We start from the raw sequence: 7233 nt of genomic DNA on the forward strand, positions 1-7233 counted from the left end.
ATTTTGACCTCATTCTCATAGATTCAAACTGTGTTTATGCATTTGCGTTTAAAATTCTGTAGAAAATAAAAAGTGGACTTACAAACCAAAATCAAAATACTACTACTTTTTTTTGTCCATGAATGTACCTTTAACAGATAACTATATATTTTCATATGACTTTAAGTAACTGTTATTTGTTTTATTTTAGTTTGCAGACACTAGCATTTCTAATAGGGCAAGTGTAACAGCAATAAATACTCTCAACTTTTGTTTCTCTTGAAATACCTTGATTTCCCCTTCATCTTTAATGGGCAGTTTTGACAGATCTAAAATTTCGGTTTTACAGGTTTACTTTGTTCCTTTTTCTACTTTAAATATATATTCCCACTGCCTTCTGACCACAAAGTTTCCTGCTGACAAATCTGCTGTTAACCAACTTGAAAACCCCTTTTAAGTGACAGGTCACAATTCTCTTGCTGCTTTCAAGATTCTCTCTTTGTGTTTGGCTTTTGACAGTTTGATTATAACATGTCTCAGTGTGGGTCTCTTCAGATAATCCTATTTTATTTTAAGCTTCTTGTATGTAGATACATGCCATTCCTCAAATTCAGGACATTTTTAGCCACTATTTTTTCCAAGAATTTATCTGCCCCTTTCTCTCTCTTATCTTCCTCCAAGACTCTCTAATTGGTCTGCTTGACGCTGTCTCACAAGTTCTTTAGGCTCTGTTTACATTTTCCATTCCTTTTTATTCCTGCTCTGAGTCAACAATTTCAATTGTTCTGTCCTCAGGTTTGCTGATTATTTCCTCTGCTTATTTAAATCTACTGTTGAACCTCTCTCATAATATTATTTTCAATTTTGTTAGTATACTTTTCAGCTCCAGAATTTCTACTTAAAATAATACCACTCTTTTTTAATATTCTCATTGTCTTCATATGTCATTTTCATGGCTTATTTTAGTTTTTGTGTCCACATTTTTCTTTAGCTCTTTAAGCCTATTTAAGACAGTAGTTTTAAAGTTGAGATAGGTCATAAAAGGAAGTAACAGATGCCATATGTGGTGATATATGAAAATGAAAGGGACCAAAAAATCTTTATATGCCTGAGACAAGTGGTTTCAAGTAGAAAAATACAATATAACACTTAAGTCATGGAGAAGCTTTACATTTTCCAAAGTCTAACTCAAGTCTAACATTTTCTCCATGATGTTTACATATCACAGCATCTTCTACTTCCTCTGTGGCCCTTCTCGGCCTGAAATTGAAGCTATGTCATCTTTCCCCATCTGAGTTCCCAGTCAGGCAAAACAGAAATTTGTCCTCTGGTGCCACTTTACAGAAAGGTTAGACCTTTGGAAATGTATGCTGCTCTGCTTCTTTCCTGTCCGAGAAAGGGAACCAAGAGCTAGGCTGCTTCTTCAAGATTTTCCCATGCCACGAAAGGTGTGGAGTAAAGTTAAGAAAAAATGCCATGAAATTTCCTATTATTTGGAGGTGGCTTTTACTGGATTGGGCATTTGCTTGGTTGATGCAGATCTTTGACTGATTTCCGTAGCTTTTGTAGTTACTTTAGCGATCCTTAGTTTTTGTTTTTTCCTTGGTGATCAAGAGCCAAGCTTCATAATCTGTCATCTTGTTGATTTTTCACTATAGTTACAAATTTTTTTTAAAAGTATTTATATAACAAAAACATAGTGTCTGCAAAAAATAAGTCTCCATTAATGAGGAATCATTCTTAAATAAGTCAATGAGGTCATGGAAAGGGCATTACTGTGAAAAAAACAACACGTGGCTAACATCCTAAAAAAGGGAGAAATCATGATGGGTGGGCAGATCAGGACATCAATACAGGACCAAAAAAGGCCTCATGAAGGAGACTTTTATAGACAGATGTGTCAGAGGAAGCCTTCAATGAAATTTTTTTAAAATACAAGAAAAATAAAGAAGCTAGGGGAAAATGTAGTGTCTGTGTGTGTGTGAATATTTTAAGTAGAAGAGTTTGGTTAAAAGTGAAAGTACATTATGAATCTGCATATATGAACATAACGATGTGTTATAGAATTTTGGAAGCTTTTAACTCATTTAATTTTTCTAATAACACTATACACAGGTACAATTTCTATTTATGCTTGAGAAACTGAGGCAAAGAGAGGTCGAGTAATTTGGCAAAATTATAAATACATAGCCAAGGGCTTTAATTTGAACCCAGGAAACCAAGCATTCAATAGTATTTAATCACTGCAACAAATCTGTAACAAAGGCAGTATTCTTATCTACATTTTATCCATGTGAAAATTGAGGCACAGAGAACATAATTAATTTGCTCAAGACCATATTGCCTTAGACAATTTTTTTTTCTGGCCTACATCCCAAGCCCACATGCCCAACCACTATAGGTAAGAGATTAATGAAAAAAAATTGGTGGGGAAGTTGCGTGACAGAGTCAATTAGAATGTGAGACTAAGGAGATTCAACCTGATTCTGTATATAATTAGAGGCCTTTGAATTTCTTTTTTCGTCAAACGTATGCATTTATTTTTGAGTGGGAATAAATTGATCTGTCTTCAGAAAGATTAATCTGACAGGATTTTGAGAACAAAGGGATACTTTTAGAAGACTATTTCTCTAGGGGTGACCCTATGCACAGAGGCCCTGAAGAAGATGACAGCAGTAGGAAGAGAGGGCAAAGGGAAAAGACTCCATGACCTTCAAGAGATGGCACACGCTGAATATTGAATACAAAGGAAAAATGCACTGGGCAAGCTATGAAAGTTTTGCTTCTAGGGTATTGGTAATAAGTTGTGATGTTAGCAGCAGTCAGGTAGTTTTCGGTTTTCTTAAGTCAATGGAGAAATATTTGTTAAGTGCTGTATATGTAAAGACGCTGTGCTAATGATTATGCTGGGAATTACTAAGTATACAAAGAAGTATAAGATGCTCAAGATTTTTGCCCTCCTTATCTGTCTCTTTCTCTCTTTCATCTTTTTGTCTTCTCTCCCTCTCTTCCATCCTTTCCTCTTTCCCTATTTCTTTCCTTCTTTTTTCTTCTACCTTCCATCCTTCTTTTTTTCATTCCTTTTTTCTTTCTTCCTTTCCTTGCATTCTTCTTGCAAATGTATACATTTTTTTCCTACTCTGTTTTAGGCACTGTTTAAGGCACTGGGGATTTGGTGGTGAATAAGACCATATCCCTGCCTTTACCTTCTCGAGGGAGATGACAGTTAATAAACAGGTTAATAAATTAACTTAAAACCAAATTTCAGGCTTATACTTTGAAGAAAAAAAAAGGTAAGAAATAAAATGGTGTTAGAAGAGATAGATGTGGCTATTTTAAATAAGAAAATTAGAAAAGAGCTCTCTGAATTTTAGGAAAAATCTCAAGAGTTGAGAATATAGAGCACTATGTGTCTCAAGTGAAAATTAGGCCTTTTTTAAAAAAAATCATAATTTGTTTTCTTTATTTACTTTTTTTTTTTTTCTCCCGAGATGGAGTCTCACTCTGTCACCTAGGCTGGAGTGCAGTGGCGCGATCTTGGCTCACTGCAACCTCTGCCTCCCGGGTTCAAGTGATTCTCCTGCCTCAGCCTCCTGAGTAGCTGAGATTACAGGCGTGCGTCAACATGCACAGCTAATTTTTGTATTTTTAGCAGAGACGGGGTTTCACCATGCTTGCCAGGCTGGTCTTGAACTCCTGACCTCAGGCGATCCACCTGCCTCGGCCTCCCAAAGTGCTGGAATTACAGGCATGAGTCACCACACTCATGCAGTGAATGAAATATTTTAAAGGGATACAATGAAAATAAAATATTACAAAATAAAAAATATTTTATTTTCATTGTATCCCTTTAAAATATTTTATTTTGTGTGTACGTTATATCTATAAATAGATAGAATAGTATATTTTCACAGATTACAAGAGATATACATATAATTCATGCTTTAGATTTTTTGATGGTAGAGGTGTGTAATAAAAAAGTATAGAGTCAGCTGATGTGTACAAGTCAGTTGTTGAAAGATTTCTTGCTACTTCCTCCATCTTTGAATCCAATTGAGAGCTCATCTCTATGTGTGTTCTGGTTGACTTTATGTACCTTGTCACTTAGACTATGTAAATTTCACAGCATTTTTATAGGTATTCTATTGTCTCTTACGACCTGTCTCATAGGGAATCCCTTTTCTCACAAGTGAACATGTCCTCTGTTGTCTCAATATAGGTTCTCAATATTGGCTATATACTAGAATCACCCAGAAAGCCTTTTTGTTGTTGTTGATACATAATAATTGTACATATTTATGGAATACATGTGATATTTCTATACATGCATAGAATGTGTAATGATCAAGGTATTTAGAATATTCTTCACCCCAGCATTTATCTTTCTTTGTGTTGAGAACACCTCAAATCTTATCCTCCAGCTTTTTAAAAATATATATCAAATATAGTCACTCTACTGTGCTATTGAACACTACAACTTATTTTTTCTATCTAATTGTATATTTGTACCCATTAACTAAGTTATCTTTATTCCCTCCTTCCACCTACATACATACTTCCCAGCCTCTGGTAACTATTATTCTACTCTTTATCTCCTTGAGATAACTGTTTAACTCCCACACATGAATGAGACATGCAACATTTGTCTTTTATGTGCTTAGCTTATTTAATTTAACATTATGACCTCCAATTCCATCTATGGTGCTGCAAATGAAAGGAGTTCATTCTCTTTTATGACCAAATAGTATTCCATTGTGCATAAATGCCATATTTTTAATCCATTTATCCACTGATGGACACTTACATTGATTCCATATCTCTGCTATTGTAAATAGTGCTGCAACAAACATTTGATACATTGATTTCCTTTCCTTTCCTCTCCTTTCATCCTACAGTGAGACTGCTGAATTGTACGATAATTCTATTTTTTGTTTTTTGATACATCTGCACACTGCTTTCCATGATGGTTACACTAATGGACACTCACCAACAGTGTTTAAGAGTTTTCTTTTCTCTGCATTCTTACCAGCATCAGTTAAGTTTTGTCTTTTTGATAACGGTCATTCTGAGTAAAAGCATGTCTCATTGTGATTTTAATTTGCATTTCCCTGATGATTGGTAATGTTGAACATTTTTTCATGTATCTATTGACCATTTGTATGTCTTCTTTTGAGGAAGTTCTATTCATGTTATTTGCCAACTTTTTGTTTGCTTTCTTTTTTTTGAGAGGGAGTCTCGTTTTGTTGCCCAGGTTGGAGTGCAGTGGCATGATCTCAGCTCACTGCAATCTCCACCTCCTGGATTCCAGAGATTCTCCTGCCTCAGCCTCCCGAGTAGCTGGGACTACAGGCACACACCACCAGGCCCGGCTAATTTTGTATTTTTTAGTAGAGATAAGGTTTCACCATATTGGCCAGGCTGGTCTCAAACTCCTGACCTCATGATACACTCGCGTCGGCCTTCCAAAGCGCTGGGATTACAGGCGTGAGCCACCACGCCTGGTCATTTGCCCACTTTTTCATGAGATTATTATTTTTTGTTATTGGATATTAGTCCATTGTCAGATGAATATTTTGTAGATGTGTTCATCCATTCAGCTGGTGTCTCTTTTTTCTGTTTTTTTTTTTTTCTCTTTTTGCTTAGAGTTTTTTTTAGTTTTATATAGTCCCATTTGTCTATTTTTGTTTATATTGCTTGTGCTTTTGAGGCCACAGCTATAAAATTTTTACTTATACTAATGTTCTAGAGTATTTCTCCAATGTTTCCTTTTAGAAGTTTTATCATTTGGGGTCTTACATTTAATTCTTGATTCCACTTTGAGTTGATTTTTGTATATAGGGAGAAATATGTCTCTAGTTTTCTTCTTCTGCATCTAGATATATAGTTTTCCTAGCTCCATTTATTGAAGAGGGTATCATCTCTCCGGTGCACATATTTGGTGTGTTTGTTAAAAATAAGTTAGCTGTAAATATGAAGACTTATTTTTTGGTTCTTTGCTCTGTTTCATTGGTTTATGAATCTATTTTTATACTTATACTATATGGTTTTGGTTACTATAACCTTGTAGTATATTTTAAAATTAGGTAGTTTTGGTTACTATAACCTTGTAGTATATTTTAAAATTAGGTAGTTTGATGGCTAGAGCTTTCTTGTTTTTGCTCAAGATTATTTTAGCTTTTGGAGAGCTTTTCTGGTTTCATACAAATTTTAAAGCTTTCACCCTATTTTGTGAAAAAGTTCATTGGTATTTTGGTAGGGATTGCATTGAATCAGTAGATTGCTTTGGGTGGTATAATCATTTTAACAATATTAATTTTTCTAATTCATGAGTATGAGATGTCTTTCCATTTTTTTGTTTTTTCTTCAATATCTTTTTTTCTTTTTTTCCCTTAAACTTTTATGTTAGATCCAGGGGGTACATGTGCAGGTTTGTTACCTGGGTATATTGTATGATACTGAGGTTTAGATTACAAGTGATCCCATCACCCAGGTACTGAGCATAGTACCCAAGAGTTAATTTTTCACTCTTGTTCCCCCTCTCTTCCTTCTCCTTCTAGTCATCCCTAGTTTCTATTGTTGCCATCTTTATGTCCATAAGTAACCAGTGTTTAGCTCCCACTTATAAGTTAGAGCACGCAATATTTTATTTTCTGTTTCTGTGTTAATATGCTGAGAATGATGGCCTCCACCTGCATCCATATTGCTACAAATGACATGATGTCATTATTTGTTATGGCTCCATACTATGCTGTGACGTATATGTACTACATTTCCTTTATACAGCCCACCATTGCTGAGGTCCTAGGTTGACTCCTTGCCTTTGCTATTGTGAACAGGGCTGTAATGAACATGTGAGTTCATATGTCTTTGTGGTAGAATAACTTTTTTTCTTTTGGGTATATATTTAGTAATGGGGTTTCTGGATTGCACAGTAGTTGTTTTCTGAGAAATCTCCATAGTGTTTTCCATAATGACTTCACTAATTCATACTCTCACAAGCAGTACATAAGAGTTTCCTTTTCTGTATATCTTCACCAGCATGTGTCTTTTGTTTGTTTGGTCTTTTGTGTAACAACCATTCTAAGTGAGGTAAAAGGATATCTTACTGTGATTTTGATTTGCATTTTCCTGATGACTGGTGATATTGAACTTTTTTTTTTTTTTATGTTTGTTGGCTGCTAGCATATCTTCTTTTGAGAAGAATCTGTTCATGCTATTTGTCTATTTTTATTGGGGATTTTCAATTTTATTTGT

This window comes from Mandrillus leucophaeus, unplaced genomic scaffold (assembly GCF_000951045.1).
Source record: "Mandrillus leucophaeus isolate KB7577 unplaced genomic scaffold, Mleu.le_1.0 Scaffold25, whole genome shotgun sequence".
Classification (NCBI taxonomy): domain Eukaryota; kingdom Metazoa; phylum Chordata; class Mammalia; order Primates; family Cercopithecidae; genus Mandrillus; species Mandrillus leucophaeus.